The following is an 18,525-nucleotide window of genomic DNA, read 5'->3' as shown; positions in this document are numbered from 1 at the left end:
GGGAGGTGCATCAAAGTCACAGCACAAGAGCATGTGGAACGGGAGACACAGACCACAGTGAAACGTTATTTACATTCACTGCATTGGCAAACATTCAGAATGTTGGTGGACTGTAGATCATCCGTGGCGCTAACACGCTGCTGGGGGATGGGAATTGGTACCCGCGCTTTGAAACAAAAACTGACGTGGTCCTGAAAGTTCCTGAAAGTTCACCTTTCACAGACTTTATGATACAGCAATTCCACTTCCTTAAACCAAAAACACCTCATGTGTGCACCAAAAGAAGCACACAGGAATGTCCATGGAAGCATCACAATGGCAAGCGAGCTGCACGACCCTGCTGGAAAAACCAATAAATGATGCATATTCACACAGTGGAACACTATGCAGCCGAGCACACAAACTGCAGCTCTGCCCAGAAACACACACCAACCTAAGACACCTTGTGTGTGACTAAACAGAACAGGTTTGGGAAGTCTATGTAGGGACAGATGCCACTTTCTAAGAGTTCAGAAACAAGCAATCATGTGTAATAAAATAAAATTATTTTAAAGAAAAGAGATGAGAAAACAAAACGCAGGATCACGGTAAAGAAGAGGAAGCACCCACGGCAGCATGGGTCATCTCGCTTAGCCTGGTCCTGGGGTCACGGCTGTTCATGAGAAAGCTATGCTCCGCAGCTCACGTTACGTACGTGTCATATGCTAATTCTCACGTCACAACATTTTAATGAATATACTGGAAAGTGCAGCCAAGTACTGCAAGCAGAGGAGCTGGCACACGTGATCCCGGACCAGGCAGCACTTACAAAGGATGGCAGGAAGGCCAAGACACTGTCACGGAGATGAGGCCCAGCAGGGCAGGAAGGCATGACCAGCAGGCCTGGCCACAGGCAGCAAGCACCAAACCCCATTCCAGATGCCAGGAAGGGCACACACAGGCCTGGCGCAGGTGGGCTGTCTTCTGGCCGCTCCCTGGGTGGACTGGTCTTGGAGACTGGACAGTAAGGACTGGGGAGAGTCAGGGTCCACTTTGGAGGCAGAACTGGGAGGGTTTGAATCACATGAGTAAGGAGGTACCAGGAAGGGGTCCAAGGTTCCTTCTGTTTGTATCCCCCACAGGTCTGCAGACATCGGCCCCCAGAGAGGGGCAACCCACGGCCAGGAAAGCAGACAAAGCTCCAAGCAGACCAGGCAGCCCCTCTGTAAAGCTGAAGGAGGAGCTACTGTGGGTGGCCTGGACTCCTTGTCATCTCGGGCCCCACGTTGCCCCTCTGGTGATCAAGGACTCACAGACTTCTTGCTCAGATTCTGGAAGATGGGCAGCTTTTTGTTTGGTGAGGTTACCATGCCTGTGGCCACAGCTTCCCCTGTGGAACTGAGATCCAGACCCCGCCAGGCCTGGGGCCTGTTCCCCTGGGGCCTGTTCCCCTGGGGCTGCCGTGACACTGGCTTTCTGCGCTCCCCTCTCCCCAGGGCATAAGGCCCAGACCTCCTGCGGGTCAAGCTTAAGACCCTGGGCCCAGGGTCTGCCTGTCCCTGGCCCAAGCTGGCAGGTGTGGCCTGGCTGAAAATGGCTCAGGAGAAGCTGATCCACTATGCAGGCTAGTCTGCCAGAGCCAGGGTCCAGGCCATGGGCAGCTCACAGGGACGTGGGGCCACGCCCAGGCTCTGTCTTCCTCACGCAGGGGCCATGTGGCAGGCCAGGCCCAGCACACCATGTGAGTGCCCAGAATGCTGAGGCATATTAGGTTTGAACCCTGGAACTGTATTTCTGCCTCTCTGACCTCTCAGATGCACAGGGACTTGCAGAGCGGCTCCTTAAGGTGCTCCAAGTCGGTGCTGGCTGCGGCCGGGAGCTGATGGCCCGCAGGGAGGTGTAGAGACCCGGGGCCAGTGTTAAAGGTGCTAGGGCCACTTGGCTTTGCTGTGACCCCCATGCACAGGAGCACCAGACTCCTCTCTGCCAACAGGCCACAGAGCAGCTTGGGTGCTGCTAAGCCTCCGGAGTGGGGCGAGTCTTGTGCAGGAGGCTCCCAGGCAGGTCCCGGGGAATGAAGTTTAAACAGGCCCCACCCACACTCCTGGGAGCCTGTGTAGGCCCCGCCCCCGGGGCCCAGGGCAGACCTGGGCTATTCTCTGTCTTGGCTCCCCTCATCCGGCTCTTACCTCAGGAAAAGATGTACCTAACTCCTATGATTCCTACATCCTCATAAATGAACCCACAGGAACCTGTGGCTCTGTGAGTGGGGAGCAGCCCCCGTGTCAGCAGAGGCTGCCGCGGCGTTCGCGAACCGGCCTCCCAAGCTGCCCGCGTCATTCAGTGGCACTGCCCACCTCGAGCACGGGTGGACACCGAGCGGAGTGACATTTCCAGCAGTGCTTTGAGGGACTCACGGTGCCTCCCCATTCCTGCTGCCGCAGGCCTCCCGAGCTCGGGTGTGCACTCAGCGTTCAGAAGTGGGCATTCCTGGGCTCTGCTGAAAAGCGTGCCAGGTGACCTCGGAACTCACCTGCTGCTCTCCTCTAGAGGCAGCTCCGAAGTCTGCTTTGTCCTTTTAAAAACCTTTCATACCACCTCCCTCGTGGGCCCCGTCTGAGAGACGCCTCTGATTTTTCAGTGGTGCTTCCTTTGGAGTCTATTGGCCTACTTCCATCTGCACGCCATCTCACAGGTGCTGCTGCCTCCGAGGCGCTGGGCTGCACCCTCACGGTGCGGCACTCGTGGACGTGGTGGCCTGGGGAGAGCAGGGCTGTGGCCGTCTTCTGTTGTGAGGCCAGCACGAGGACCTCTTTGGCGGGCACGGGGACAAGCTATGCTGGGCAGTGGCGAGGAGGCAGCTGGCCCCTCCCAAAGCACAAGCTGCATGGGGAGGCCACCCCTAGACAGTCACAGCACATGCTGTGCCTCGGAAATGGACATCCTAGCTAATCATAAATTTCGGTCAGCCTCTAGGAAAGCATTTAGTCATTCATTCACAACTTCCAGTCCCTGCTCTAACACGCGCCCTGGTCGGAGGGCGCTCTGATGGCTGGTGACAGGACACGACACTGCCAGGAAAAGAAGCTGCCAGCCGGGCTCCAGGCACTGTGCAGCATCTTCCTGAGAGGCCTGCTCGGCCTGGCCTTGCTTGGAGTCTGGGCCCTTGACAACTTCCATGTAGACCCAGACTCCTGGGCCCCATGGACTCGTGAATCAGAGCGTCGGTGGCAGTCTCAGCCTGTGGGGGTGCTGGCCAGCCCAGCTCCTCCCTTCCCTACCCAGGACATGTCCTGGCTCAGCCCCCAGCCTTCCCTGTGCTTGGCTTTCCTTCTGGTGACCAGATAACATCCATGCCATCCTCAGAGGTGGTGACAAGCACAGGTGAGTCAATCGCCAACATGGTCCAAATTTGTTTCCAACATTTAAAAAACAGAAGATTTCATATTCAAATATGATTTTATGACTTTAAAAGGGAGTCAGGTGTTCCCTGAGCTCCTGCCCAGGCAGGCAGGACTGCAAGCTCCTCCCAGCAAGGTGGTCCCTCCGTGACCCTGCCCTGCATGGGGCCACAGCAGCCACCTGTGGTCTGCCCAGAAACAGACAATCCTTCTGGAGCTCTTAGCCCCTTAGACCTGGCCTCTGCCACTGGCACTGGCCACTCACATTCATGGGCACATACACTAGGCCTGGGCACCATCCAGTCGTGCTCAGGGGGGTGGCCCCTGTCTGAAATCCTGGTGAAGCAGAAACACCCTCTGTCCTGAGAAGCCCTTCTCCCCTCCTCCACCCACTCTCCTGACACGGGCAGCACCTCGGCAGTTGGCTGGAACCAGACAGTCTTTGTGAATAAGCTGCCAAGGGCCAACGTGGGAAAGTTCTGAGCCTGGCATGCACAAGTAGCATGCTGGATTTTTTAGGTTCTAAGGTTGTGCTGTTGTGAGGCCTGGGAAGCACCCCTCAGCTTGGCATTGCCTTCTTTACAGAGATGCCTGGGGGGCCACAGGCTTTCTCTCAGCTTTCCATCTGATGGCATTAAGTAACCCGCAAGCAAAGTCCAAAACTGTGAACATAAAAATGCTACATATTGATGAATGAAAGCCCTACTGCCCCACAGTTACTATGTAACATAGTTATTTAATAACCGCGAGGTGGGGGTAGCTCCTGCCTGCCCATGGCCTGAGGCCGTGTCTCCGTCTGCTGGATGGGGATGCCCACTCCTTCCCTTGCGTGTGCCCACAGCTGCCCACAGAGAGCCTCGCTGGCTGCTGATATGGTTTGGCTGTGTCTCCACCCAAATCTCATCTTGAATTGTAATTCCCACAATCCCCACGTGTTGAGGGACCTGGCGGGAGGTGATTGGATCATGGGGGCAGTTTCCACTATACCGCTCTCATGATAGCGAGTTCTCACGAGATCTGATGGTTTTGTCTGGCAAGTTCCTCCTTCGCCCACACTTCTCTCTCCTGCCGCCTTGTGAAGAAGGTGCTTGCTTCCCCTTCGGCTTCTGTCATGATTCTAAGTTTCCTGAGGCCTCCCCAGCCATGTGGAACTGTGAGTCAATTAAACCTCTTTCCTTTATAAATTACCCAATCTTGGGTATGTCTTTATAGCAGTGTGAAAACGAACTAATACAGCTGCATTTGTTAAGCTCCATCTGCCAAATTTGTTTCTTCTCTTGCTCCCAGGAGTGCTCAATGTCAGGAGGAAGCCACGACTCACTCACTGTAGAACACGAGGTCAGCACAGGGCCATGGGGGTGGGACTTATTGTCAACATGATGTAGGTGTGGGGTCCCGGGGTGGCTGCACAGCTGAGAACGGTCAATTTCCCAAAGCTGAAGTTCTGACACTCAGAGGCGTTTGGCAGAGTGACTCCATCTTGAGTAAGGGCTGGGTAAAATAAGGCTGAGACCTGTTGGGCTGCATTCCCAGATGGTTAAGCATTCTAAGTCTTGGGATGAGATAGGAGGTCAGCACAAGATACAGGGTCATAAAGACCCTGCTGATAAAACAGGTTGCAGTAAAAAAGTTGGCCAAACCCCACCAAAACCAAGATGGAGATGAGCGTGACCTCTGGTTGTCCTCACTGCTACACTCTCACCAGCACCATAACAGTTTACAAACGCCATGGCAACATCAGGAAGTTACCCGTATGCTGTAAAATCCCCTCAGCTCCAGGAATTGTGCATGCCTTTCCCAGAACACTCATGAATAATCCCCCCTTTGTTTAGTATACAATCAAGAACCATAAAAATGGGCAACCAGCAGCCCTCGGGGCTGCTCTGCGTATGAAGTAGCCATTCTTTATCCCTTTACCTTCTTAATCTACTTGCTTTGGCCGGGTGTGGTGGCTCACACCTGTAATTCCAGCACTTTGGGAGGCCGAGGTGGTAGGATCACATGAGGTCAGGAATTCGAGACCATCCTGGCCAACATTATGAAATCCTGTCTCTACTAAAAATACAAAAATTAGCCAGGCATCCTGGCACATGCCTGTAATCCCAGCTACTCAGGAGGCTGAGGCAGGAGAATCACTTGAACCCGGGAGGTGGAAGTTGCAGTGAGCCACATTTGCACCACTGCACTCCAGCCTGGGCGACAGAGCGAAACTCTGTCTAAAATAAACAAACTAACTAACTAACTAACTTGCTTTCACTTTATGGACTTGCCCTGAATTCTTTCTTGTGTGAGATTCAAGACCCCTCTCTTGGAGTCTGGATCGGGACCCCCTTCCAGTAACACGACCAGTGCAGTGCTTTCCAGTGTATGGAATAAAGCACAATTCAGGTTGAAAAGCTATGAAATTCTTTAGAAAATCCTGCTGAGAACAAGACTTTCAACAACAGACCTCACCATCTATATGCACATCAAATTCTCATGTTTTCTTCCATTAATTCCCTAAGTTGTTTATCAGTTTTGATACTTTTTTTTTTTTTTTTTTTTTTGAGACAGCATCTAACTCTGTTGCCCTGGCTGGACAGCAGTGGCATGATCTTGGCTCACTCCAACCTGCACCTCCTGGGCTCAAGTGATCCTCCCACCTCAGCCTGCTAGGTAGTTTGGATTACAGGCGCATGCCACACACCCAGATAATTTTTACATTTTTTTGTAGAGACAGCCGGCGCCGCCCCGAGGAGTGAGCGGAGGATCTGCCTGGAGCTAGCCAGCCTCATGGCCTGGACAGACACCTCAGTGAGCCTGTGATCAGGGCCCTCGGAGCAGAGCCAGCTGCAGGGAGGCAAGTCAGGAGGCCTTTCCTTGAGGCCAGGAGAGAAGAACAAGCCAGCAGGAGGGCAGGACAGACTCCAGAGACACTCGTTGAGAAAACTGGCTTCAGCTCCAGAGTGGGGGGCAGAGGGGCCGCTCCGCCTGGGCAGTGTGGGGACTGCTGCCGGCCGGGAGGCTGCCAAGAGCCCGGGAGAGGAGGGCAGAGGGCACAGCACTCCTTCTTCATAGACAGCAGGGACAAAGGTGGAGGGTGACTACGTCACTCTCGATTCCCCGCCTTTCTGGGAAGGCCTCATCATGAAACATTTTCGGCATCATAATACTGGCTTATAAATGTTCGTATACCCAATTCCCAAACCATTGATTAATTTATTAAAGCTATGATTTACGTAAGGATGAGCATTTAATTAGAGAAGAGCTTCTACCATTTCACCAACCCAGGCAGGGGGGAAGGGGTGGAAAGGGGCGGCTGCTGTCCCAGGGGCAGCCCTTGGTGTCCTCCTGGTCCAGGCTTTCTTCCCTCCCTTCATTGTGCTCCAGAGCCAGGTGCTGCGCTGCCTGCACTAGAAGCCCTGCCCTAGGCTGTGCTGAGCATGCGCACACACACCCCCGAGCGGGGCTCCTGCATCAGTGGCCTCACTCCACCCTGCTCTCCCAGCGAGCCTGCTGTCCATAGTCTGGCAGGTCTCCTCTTCACGTTCAGTGACACAACTGCTCGGCGCATTATAGAGGCCTCTGAAAGGCTGTGTGTTCATGATCCTCCCATGGAGGGGCTCAGAGGAGCGGCCTAAGAGGAGATGCCTGCACTGTGCAGGAAAGAGGGGCTCCCTGCAGAGCCAGTGCCGTTGGTGGGGCTCAGGCTCCCAGGGTAGGGGCAGGAGTGGTCTCCACAGTGCACATTTGCACGTATGTTAGGACGAGGCTATGGGGCACAGAGGGGCCATTTGCCCTGCCTGGAGACTAGTCTAGGGTTGCAGGGCCCACATGCACTGCATGCCCCCAAAAGGGTCAGGGGAAGGCTTCCTCCATCCCCTTGGGGCCACAGCCTCCTACTTGCCTAGGGAAACATGGCTCTTGGAGGCCCAGGGAGGCCACTACCCTGCTGAGCAGGCAGGCCCCAAACTAAGGTGGAGACCACAGCGATCGCAGCAGGGCAGCTGAAGCTGGTCTCAGGCTGGTGGGTGAAAGCTGAGGTTACTGGCAGTTGCCACGGCATGGTGAGATTGCCAGGATGAGGGCCCACTTGAAGAACATGCCTGCACTGCCCTAGAGCTGCATCTTCCCGGCAGCAGAATGTCAGGGGAACCAGGCCTCCCCGCTTCAAGTGGGACAAATGTATGAGCCTGGGGGGCAGGTGGGGAGGGCCCTGCAGGGTGCCTGGGCAGCCCGTGGAGGAAGAGCGGGGAAGCCCTCCGCACCGGGTGTAGCCAGCTGCACCGCATTAACAGCCACTTCTCCTTCAGAACTTTGCTCTTCAGGTGGGGTCTGGGGTGAGGAAACCCAGTAACCCAGGATTTGCACAAGGAAAGTAGCTTCCTGTGGCTTGGCTTCTTACGAGTGTCTAAAAGAACCGTCCTGGTACCGCTAGGCCACAAAAAGTTCAGAAAACACTGCAAGGGACACTGGGACACTCTAAAGCCAGGCCCAGAGAAGGAATGCCGAGGAGAGAGAGGAGGAATGCCAAAGAGAGGCCCAGTGGGAAGGGGTTCTGCCCAGCACCCTCTGCCTGGTCCCGGGCTCCCTGTGCAGGGAGCTATGCCAGTGTGCTGAGGGTGTTCGATGAGGACAGCAGCTCACAATTGCAGAAGCCATGGACTCCTGGAGAAATGGACCAAGCACCTTCTCCCCAGCAAAGTCTCCTCTCTCCAAAGAGCTTTGAATCTCAGAGAATCTGAAGGCCCCCACCATGTGGGGCCCATCCAGAGCCCTGGCCCAGAGCAGCAGAGGACAGGCTTATACCCCTGCTCTGGAGTTGTGAAACCGTGGCACCCTGGAGTTGTGAAATGCCATCTCATACTTGGCCAATGGCCCTTCCATCCCTGTCCCAGCTCCTAGACTGGCTCTTTCCATTATAAGGAGGCTGGGAAGTAATCCAGCTTCACCTGGTAAGTTCGACCTGTGAAATGTGGGCAGACACAAGTCAGACACAACACCTTCTGTCCACACCACTGGCACAAGGCTTCCAGTTGGGCAGAGCTGCTAGGGGGCACGGGGACAGAGGTGGAGCTCCTCCATCCAGCCCCCAAAGGAGCCTGGGCGTGACCGTGGGCACTCAGAGCAGGCTGCCTCCTGAGGGACCAGAAGTCAAGCGTGCGAGGGGCTGCGGGGCGGAGAGGCCACTCTGCCTCCAGGGACACACACTCTCCCAGGCCCGCTTCCCTGTGGCCAAGGAGGAAAGCCGAGCAGGCACCTTTGAGTTGCACACAACGGACACACAGCACAGAGCCCACCCAGCCTGAGTATTTACCATCTGCCTTTCATGGAAATGCCGGCACCTGCTCCAGAGGATACAGGAATGATAGAGATCGAGGACGGGAGGGACTCCCAGCCTGCGGGGAGGCTCCTGCATGTGCCCAGCAGACTTTCAGCAGGGCTGGGCTGCAGGAGTGCCCAGCATTTCCCATTTCAGCTCCACTGGAAAGTGCGGCTGGTTCAAGTTGTTGCGAACTGATCCCACCCATGTATACTGGGGTGGGAGGGCAGTGGGCAGCTTCTCGGCTCAGGTTTCCAGAGCACGAGGGGGCAGATCCAGAGCGAGAGTAACTCACCATATTAAGAGTCCAGGCATTAAGTCTGGTGCCATGAAGGGACCAGACTTTGGGGCCATCTTCCTTGGGTAGGGTTTATTTTGCATGGGGAAAGCTGGGAAGCAAATATTTGTGACCAGAAGGGCAAATGATGGTGACTGAATTACTGCTCATGCATATTCACTGCCTGTCCCTGGGAGAGGCCTACACTTCCCACCCCCTGAAGTCTTGGCCAGTTGGCGTCTCTTGTGGGAAGAATAACTCCCGTCCTGCGGGTGGTTGTCTGTGCTCTCACTGCTCTGCTCCAACACCAATGATACTCCAGATGGGGACTGCACTAGTTGCTTGGGAAGGGGTTGAAGACAAGAGCCACAGCTGACACAGGTGAACAGGAAATAAACTTGTCTATGTATCAGCCACTGGCATCTGAGGACCCTTCATTACTGCAGCCTCCCCAAGCCCCTCAGAGCCGCTCTGCATCCTTCCCAGACAGCAGCACCAGCAGCACAAAGTCTCAGCCCACTTTCCTGGCCAGGTTAGTTCCAAATTTTCTTTCTCCTGTTGGTATGAATCTGGCAACTCCTCCATCTCTTTCATTTTAAACTTTCTGGGTCTTTTAATTGAGGTCTCATGAAGAGTGTGTCCTTGGACTTCCCTGGGACCCTGAGTTCTGCTTATTAACAGCTTGGCTGAGATGTAACTGATGTACATAAAACTGCATACATCACAGTGTACAATGTGAGTTTTTAAATTCTGGTGGCTGTACTTTCAGTTCTGAAACCTCGACTTGGTTGGCCCTCCGTCTTCGCTTGGCTGAGACTTTCCACTTCCTCACTGTGTAGAGCTGGTGATGGCTCACTGAAGCATCTTTATGATGTCTTTTTTAAAACCCCTGTTGGGTAACTTCGGTGCCCATGTCATCTGGGTGTTGGTGTTGGTGTCTGTCGATTGCCTTTTGTCAGCTGAACTGGAGTCTTCCTGGTTCTTGGCGTGTGTGAGGACCTGCAGTTGAAACCTGGCCATGTGATGTGACGTGATGATCATGTCCAGATCTTCTTTTATCTCATTTTCACCGGCCTCCTCCGACACCATCGCAGCGGGGGCAGAGGTGTGCTGCCTCATTGCCGCCAGGTTAGAGGAGGCATCTAGGTTCCGCCCCTGGCCTCAGCTGATGCCCAGATGGGAAGGGCTCCTTGTCCCTCAGCTGATGCCCAAATGGGAAGGAGCTCCTGAGCAGGTAGGGAGCTCCAGTCCCTGTGTGGTCCCCAGGGATGCGGGAGTGGGGAGCGCTCTTGAGAGCCTGGCTCAGCTGGGAGTACGTGTCCCCATCAGCGTCCCTGATGCTCCCTGGCTCAGCTGGGAGTACGTGTCCCTGTCAGCCTCCTTGATGCCCCCATGGTGTGGACTGGAGCACCTTGACACAGGTGGGTACAAGCAGAAGCCTCAACTCTCCACTTGGCCTTTCCTGACTCGGGGGAGGCTGTGGCCACAGTTTTGGGGAGCTCTGGCCAAGGCAGAGCATGTTTTGTTCTGTCCGGCTAGGCTGCCCCTTTCCTCCTCCTCTGGTTAGAGAGAACAGAGTTTGTTAGGATTTTATTTTCTTGTTTGCTTTTTGCCTGTACCCACTGGCGTTTCTAGTTTTCTGACTTGTCCAGTGCTCCATCTGGAACAAATGACCCAGGGAACTCACCACCATGTCGTCCCATGGGTCCTGAGGTATGTGGCTGGCTGGCCTTCTTCTTCCCACCTTTCAGAATCTTTTATGCATGTTTTATATAAAATACCCAGCACCTTTGTCATGCCTGGTGGGGAGGACAGGGAAGGCACCCTGACTCCATCCTCCTAAAAGCTGAAGGCCACGCACCCGCTTCATGTCACCACAGAGTACTTCACACACCTAGAATTTTGCATGCATGAAATCAGAAAGTTTAGACTCATTCATGTCAAGCTTCTTTCACTGAGTGTAGTTATCCTCACATTCACCTGCGCTATGTGGATCAGAGCAGCTCTTAGTGCCTGTCTTTTAACAGGAAAGTTGAACCGTTCAAATGCATTGAGGTAACATGACACCTGGACTTGTCTCATTCTCACTGCTTTATTTAATTTAATTTTTTTTTTTTTTTTTGAGACAGAGTTTCACTCTTGTTGCCCAGGCTGGAGTGCAATGCCGCAATCTCGGCTCACCACAACCTCCACCTCCCGGGTTCCAGCAGTTCTCCTGCCTCAGCCTCCCGAGTAGCTGGGATTACAGGCATGTGCCACCACGCCTGGCTAATTTTGTATTTTTAGTAGAGACAGGGTTTCTCCATGTTAGCCATGCTGGTCTCAAACTCCCAACCTTGCCTTGGCCTCCCAAAATGCTGGGATTACAGGCGTGAGCCACTGCACCCCGCCCTCACTGCTTTTTTCTTTTCCTCTTTAGTTATATATTTTTTTCTTTCATAGGTAGTAACTTGGAAGTAAATGTATTTTAATACTAATAGTTAAAATAAGGAAAAACTCATCTGGATTTATTTCCATGTCACTGTATGCACTGTATGCACTGAATCCCTCCCTGTGAAAGATTCCACATGGGCCCCCACGTCCCACCACCAACCCCACCTCTGCTGGGGCAACCTTGATGCCCTGCCTGACAGAACTTCCCCTCCCCAGACAAAGCGAGGAGTCTTCCCTCCTCCCAGTTTCCAGCATTTCCCTACTGAATTGCACAATTCCTACTGAGATGCAAAAAGAAATAATGATCTATATGAGCCCTAAAAAATAAGAAAGGGTCTCCTCTGTCTAATACAGAAAAACAGTCTCAAGGAAACTCATCCACGGTGACACTGATCTGCCAACTGGGAGGGAGGAGCCTGCGGAGCAGCCAGGAGTGGCAGACCCCTCCCAAAATCACCAGCCATGGGTTGAGGGACAAGACAGAAGGGTGCTGGGCAGCAGGCAGGACACGGATCACACAGGAGGGCCAGCTGAGCACTCAGGTCCTGGGCTCTCCACGGCGGCGGGGACACTCTCCCTTGCCTCATTTCCTAAGAGATGACGATCAGGGAGGAGGGCCAGGCTCCACAGAGCAGCCACGCAGACAGGCAGCAGTGGCCGAGGCAGCCACTTACTCCCAGGAAGGCGCTGAGAACGTCATCTAGATTCTGTGGTGACATAGCCTTGCTTTTACTTCGGAGTCACTCAAGAGCTCGCAAACATCCCTGAACCACCAAGACCACAGCAATTAGAACCTCAGAGCAAGGGCTTGGCATCACAGCCACCTCCTGTGTGGCACAAGCTCAGAGCCAATGCAGGGACACCTGCTGTATGCAGGCCAGGGCTGAGGCCCCCTGCCAGGTACCAGGGTGCCCCTTCTCTGCAGCTGCCCACCTGCAGGGTGCAGGGCTTGCAGGCTTGTCAATGTTTTCTCAGGAGGAAGGCATTTCTTTCAAACGAAGTTGTACTCGGACCTTAAGCCATAAACTCACAAGAACGGCTCCCTGGGCTGTTCCACTTTTTCCTGCTGATGACAGTCTCACATCTCTTCTAATGGCCCCATGTCCTGCCCAGCTTTCCTGCAGCCCCTGCCAGATGCAGGCCATCTATGTCCTTGTAGACATCAGCCAGCAAAGCAGCGGGTGAATCCGGGTGGATGCACAGTGGGGAACAGCCGTCTGGGTTTCATCATGTGGAACCATTACTGCTACCAACACCCTCAGAAACCCACCCACACCATCAGTCCACAAAGACCCACAGGCCCTAGAGACAAGACCAGGGCAGGGAGGGCTGAGAGCTCACCGCTGTTGCGGAAGCAGAGATTTACTGTGAACCCAGGCTGGTTCTACAGCACACCTGTGGGGATAAAGCAATCCAAATGGGAGAAATCTCTTTAGAGGACATAGGGAATGCGTTGTCAGTCTGCCCCTCCTTCCATGATTAAGTTTAGGAATTCTGGGATGTGGCTTCTAAGCCAACCTTTCTGAAATGACTTGCCTGATGCCCTGAGTCTCTTAGTTAGACAATGGAACAAATGTAGAAAAAGAAGGAAATGAGATCCAAAACACAGCAAAACTCGGAGTGTTCTAAAAGCACATGTGCTCTGGAAAGGGACTTGCACCTGAGGGCAGTGATGTGATCCTTAGACTTGTCCTGAGTGTCCGAGAGAAACGATGCAGGAGGCAGAGTGAGGGGCTCAGCACATCCCCTGCCCAAGACAATGATAAATGGGATGAAACCATCAAAAATAGCCACTTTAGGATGCTGGAAATCAACTAAAGACACATTATAAATTGAGAAGCATTTATTTAAAAGAAACAAACAGGCCGAGCGTAGTGGCTCATGCCTGTAATCCCAGCACTTTGGGAGGCCAAGGCGGGTGAATTACGTGAGGTCAGGAGTTTGAGACCAGCCTGGACAACATGGTGAAACCCCATCTCTACTAAAAATAAAAAAATTAGCTGGGCGTGGTGGTGGGTGCCTGTAATCCCAGCTACTCAGGAGGCTGAGGCAGGAGAATTGCTGGAACCCGGGAGATGGAGGTTGCAGTGAGTCGAGATCATGCCATTGCACTCCAAACTGGGCGACAGAACAGGACTCCGTCTCAAAATAAATAAATAAAAATTAAAAAATTAAAAAAAAAAACCTACTTTGCCTGGGGTCCCTTGCCACACTCTTTGAGGAGCATCCCTGAACCCAGGCCCATGGGCCCTGAATTGCCACAGCTGCCCTGCAGGAACCCGTCGGCCACCCCTTTGGGTGAGTCAGTGAATCACAGAGCCAAAGATCGCAGCCCATGCCAAGCCCACACACTGTGTGAGGACCAGGAAAAAACTCTCAGAAGAATGGACACGCGTGGTTCTGCGGGACATGAAAGGGAATCTGCACAGCAGAAAGTCCACGCCCGGGGTGGGAGCTCAAGGGGGTTAAACGGCTGCACTTTCCACTCATGAAGAGACCAGACACCACCTCAACCGAATCCCCAGCAGGACTTCTCCTGGAGCTGCACAGTGTGGAAGGTCCCCCGAAGGAATTAAGGCCGACGTTTTCTGAAACTCTGAAACCCTGTGTTCCTGGCACAGCAGAGCAGCCATGCCAGCAGGCGCCGGGGAGGACGACACGCAGGGAACAGAGGTGACTGACCTGAGGGGTCATGGGGACTGCAGAGGTCATTTCACAAAAGGTGCCAGTACAATCAGTTTTAGACCAGAAAGTTAAAAAGTCACAGTCTAATTCTAATCTCACCCACTACGTCAATGTAAGTCCTTGTAAAATTTTAAAAGTAAAAGTTGAATAAAACTACAATCTTATCTCACCCTTAGGTTGCACAGACCGATGTCCTATAAGAGGACAGCATGGAGGGGGAAGACCTTACCCCCAGCTAGGGCCCAGGTCAGCCTCACATGTGAGTCACAGTGACAGGGTGTGCCCGATACCATGGGGTGACAGTGGTACTTCACCTCTGGGGGCTTCCTCCTCAAACTCATAGCCCCTTCCTGTACCCATGAGAAAAGCATCAGACAGATCCCAGCAGAGGGATAGCCTGAAAAATGCCTGATTAGTCCTGCTTAGGACAGTCAAGGTCACCAAAACCAAGAAGAGTCAGAAACTCACAACCAAGATGGGTGTGTCCTGTGCCAGGTCTGCCCCTCGTGCACCTAACCCTGTCCCTCACTCTCCTAACCCTGTCCCATGCGGGGTCCGCCCCTTGCTCTCCTGGCCCTGTCCTGTGCTGGGTCCGCCCCTTGCTCTCCTAATCCTGTCCCATGCCAGGTCCACCCCTTGCTCTCCTGGCCCTGTCCCATGCTGGGTCCGCCCCTCATTCTCCTAACCCTGTCCCATGCCATATCCGCCCCTCACTCTCCTGGCCCTGTCTTGGGTCTGTTATCTGCTTAACTGACAATTTTTAAAGAACCATTTTTAAAAAATCATTTTTATAGTCACCTGGAAAGAGATCAGTTCTTGCTATGGTTGATTTATAGCTTCTTGGGGGATGTGTCCAGTTTTAACCATGAAACATTTAAAAGAACGCAAAACACTGGAGAAGGCCCCAGAAAAGGCAAAAGAGGAGCTAAAGAAATGGACAGTGCGGCCAGAGGAAAGGCTCAGGCTGCAGTGGGGGCTGAGGACCCCGATGGCTTCCAGGATGATGGTGCCGGTGCCTGTGCCTGCAGGAGTCCTGCCAGCTTCTCCTGACCTTCAAAAGGGTCAAACGAGCAAATGGCCTCACACTGAACACGGAGAGATACCGGAGGCTATGGGTGACAGTCACACATTGAGGGACATTGTGAAACCACTTCCCAGGGCGAGCAGGGAAGCAAGCTCAGTTCCAGGTGTCCTCCAGAGGATGAGCATGTGGAATATCATTTCTCAAGGCTCATGATTTTGGGGTCTGATAAATATCTAAGTTGTCAGGAAAGAGAAGGTAGGAAAATGATGAGAGCAGGTGTCGGAAATGCCGAGTGACAATGCACCCTAAGGAGGAGCCTCCCCTGGGCGGTGCCTCCCTGACACTGCCGGTGCTTGCAGGACGGAGGCTCGGAGGGCCAGGGCTGGGCTCTGCTGCCTCCCATGACCTGGAGCTCCAGTACAGTAGAGGGAACAGAACCCCAACCCCAGTCTGCGTGACAGCCACAGAGCACCAGCAAGAAGTGACAAGAGCAGGGAAGGGAGCAGAGATAGGCTGCAACATGTCACGAGCAGTCAGCATCACACGGGAGGACAGGAGGGTCCCATGGAGAAGCCAGAACAAGAACCAGGGAGACAGGTGAGGAAGAGAGTTCTAGAAATGAGTTAGGGGAGGGGGCGGGGCCCACAGCAGGGTGCAGGCAGGGAAGAGTATTCTAGAAAAGAGTTGGGGGAAGGTGCGGGGCCCACAGCGTGGTGCAGGGGGAAGAGTGTTGTAGAAAAGAGTTGGGGGAGGGTGCGGGGCCCACAGCGTGGTGCAGGGGGGTACTGGACCTCAGTTGAGGACCTCCTGGGCTGGACGTCAGGCTGGAGCTCAGTGTGTGCTGGGCCACAGTGTGACCCAGGAGTCACTGGTGACCCTGAGGGTCTTGGAGCCCCTGCAGAATCCAGGATTAGGGAGAGGCTGCACAGGAGAGGGGGTGCCTCCCAGCCTGCCAGGCAAAGAGGGGGAACCGGGAAGGGGGAGCAGGTCAGGAGTTGAAAGATGCTGTTCTCAAGAAAGGATTCTGCCTCTAAAAAGAGAAAAGGTAGCAAGTTAGCCCAGGTCACGACGCCAGGCTCGCTGGCTCTGCAAGACAAGGGTGCTTTGCAGGGGCCACATGGATGGACAAGGACGAGGGCCCGGGTCTCCTCTCAGAACGCACTCCTCAGACACAGGTGTGCTATCACCGCTGTGGCCTTCAGAGTCTGAGGCTCTGTCCTCTCGAGGCTGTATCCCGCAGGGTCCTGAGGGCCTCTGCTGAAGGCGGGGCACACAGCCCAGATCGTGTGGCCAACAGAGCTGCCTGTCTGCTGCAAAGATGAAAAAGCGCCTCCCACCAGGATATTTCTAAACCGGGAGAAAAGGACGTGGCTCAGATACGTTAGCCCTGCCACGAGGTGGCAGCAGAGGTCCATGGTCATCCCCCACGTCCCAGGAACTCCCTCCCCTGGCTTCTCAGAAACCGAGGTGCCTCTGGGGCTTGGCTCTAACCCAGGGGTCTGCAGGCCCCGCTGGCTGCCCATATCCACAATCCATGTTTCCCCGGAGCACAGTCTCACCCCCTCCTTGACTCGTGGTCTGCAGCTGCCTTCCAGCACCAGGTCAAGGCCACGCACACTGCAGACCGTGTGGCCCGCAGAACCCAAGCCACCTGTCCTATCTTGACCTGGGTCATCACAGGCCCTCACAAGGATTGCGGGAGAACAGCAGCCAAGCTGAAGTGCCAACACTGCGTGACATCCTCCTGGGCCTGGCACTCCTATCCGTGGGTGACAAAGTTCCCAGACAGCAAAGCGACGAGATAAAATGGAGCCCATGGGGCCAGGTAGGCGCAACGACCTCACAGGCAGCAAAGGCGTGCTGGCCCGTGGTGCCCACTGCCATGGCAGCCAGACTGGGTGTTCCTAGGACGGATACACTTGACATGGACACACCAAAAACACCTGAGAGCCGGGAGAAGGCCAGCACCATCCCACACGTAGCCGAGAGCCAGGAAAAGGCCAGCGCCACTCCCTTCAGAGGAGATGAGGTCTGAGCTGGTCCATGGGTCAGAGCCAGTGGCTGAAACGGAGACCCAGTCTCCAGGGAAGACCCGCAACAGTCCTGCGGTGTACAGCAAACATTCACCCCACCTTCCCCAGCGGGCCTGAGTAACTGCCTGGAGTGACAGCATGATGGGCAGAGTGAGTGGCCAGGCCCCGGACCTTCAGACAATGGCTGGGTCTGGGGCCTGAGCTCCTGACCACTCCAGGGGACTCAGACACCATCATGGACCCACAATTAATATGACAGACGGAGCCTGGCCCGAGTCCATCTGGCAGAGGCCCTGTGCCCGCACACCCATCTGCTAGACGTTCTGGTACAGCACTGGACAGAGGTGCCCAGCAGCTGCCAGACAAGCCCTCTGGCCCCGGCCTTGAGCAGGATACTAAGGCAGAAAAGGCCAAGTACAGTCCCCAGGAGCCTTCCCCACCTCAGCCAAGATAGCACCTGGGGAAGACTGTAGAATCTACGCTACCATCAAGGACTTCAGGGCTGCGTGGGCGGTTTGACCCCTTTCCATTTTCCACTCTAGAAACCAGATGGACTCTGGGGACAACAGTGGCTGCCGGCCTCAGCCTTGGGGTGCCCAACGGCAGTGTCGTGCCAGGTGTGGTCTCTGCACCTGCATCCGCTTACTTGATGAACATGCTCTTCGTCCCGTCTGTAAAGAGGATCAAAATTAGACTGTGTGTTCTTGGGAGAAGAGCAAATACATAACCAGCGCTTTCCCTCAGAGCTAAGGGAGCCCTTCCTGCTCTGTCACAGGACAGTCTTCAGGGACTCCGACTGCTTTGTTTAGGTTTTATTTTTTAGAGCAGCAAACTGAGCACAAAACACAGAGATTTCCTATATACCCCCATCCCCCACGGCCCATCCCCCACAGCCCGCCACCAGAGCAGTACATGAGTCACAACCAAACCCACGTGGGCACATCACCACCCCCCAGGTCCAGAGTTCACAGCAGGGCTCATGCTCGGTGCTGTACTCTGTGGTTTGGGCAAATGTGTAATGACACGCATCCACCATTACAGCATCACCCGGAGTATTTTCCCTGTAGTAAAAGTCCTCTGTGATCCACCTACACATCCATCTCTCCGCCCAACTCTTGGCAACCACTGATCTTTATACTATTTTTATAGTTTTGTCTTTTCCAGAATGTCATATAGTTGGAATCGTACAGCATGCAGCCTTTTCAGGCTGGCCTCTTTCACTAAGTAACACGCATTCAAGGTTCCTCCGCATCTCTTCATGGTTTGACAGCTCATTTCTTTGTAGTGCTGAACCATATTCCACTGTTTGGATGCACCACTGGTGTATTCATTTGCCTACTAAAGGATGTCTTGGTTGCTTCCAAGTGTTGGCAATGATAAACAAAGCTGCT

General features: G+C 54.2%; 1 protein-coding gene and 1 long non-coding RNA gene across 44 annotated transcripts in view; one reads left to right on the top strand and one right to left on the bottom strand.

Annotated features, from left to right (window-relative positions):
* The window catches only part of PCBP3 (poly(rC) binding protein 3), a 306,784-nt gene that overhangs the window by 105,740 nt on the left and 182,519 nt on the right, over window positions 1-18,525 (bottom strand). The window lies entirely within an intron of this gene.
* Window positions 870-9,494, top strand: LOC109024493 (uncharacterized). The gene is made up of 3 exons (XR_002004007.3): window positions 870-1,003; window positions 4,668-4,718; window positions 6,094-9,494. It is a non-coding gene; the product is annotated as an uncharacterized lncRNA (long non-coding RNA).

Source organism: Gorilla gorilla, chromosome 22 (genome assembly GCF_029281585.2).
Source record: "Gorilla gorilla gorilla isolate KB3781 chromosome 22, NHGRI_mGorGor1-v2.1_pri, whole genome shotgun sequence".
NCBI classification, from domain to species: Eukaryota; Metazoa; Chordata; class Mammalia; order Primates; family Hominidae; genus Gorilla; species Gorilla gorilla.
This window is presented reverse-complemented; position numbering and strand designations above follow the sequence as displayed.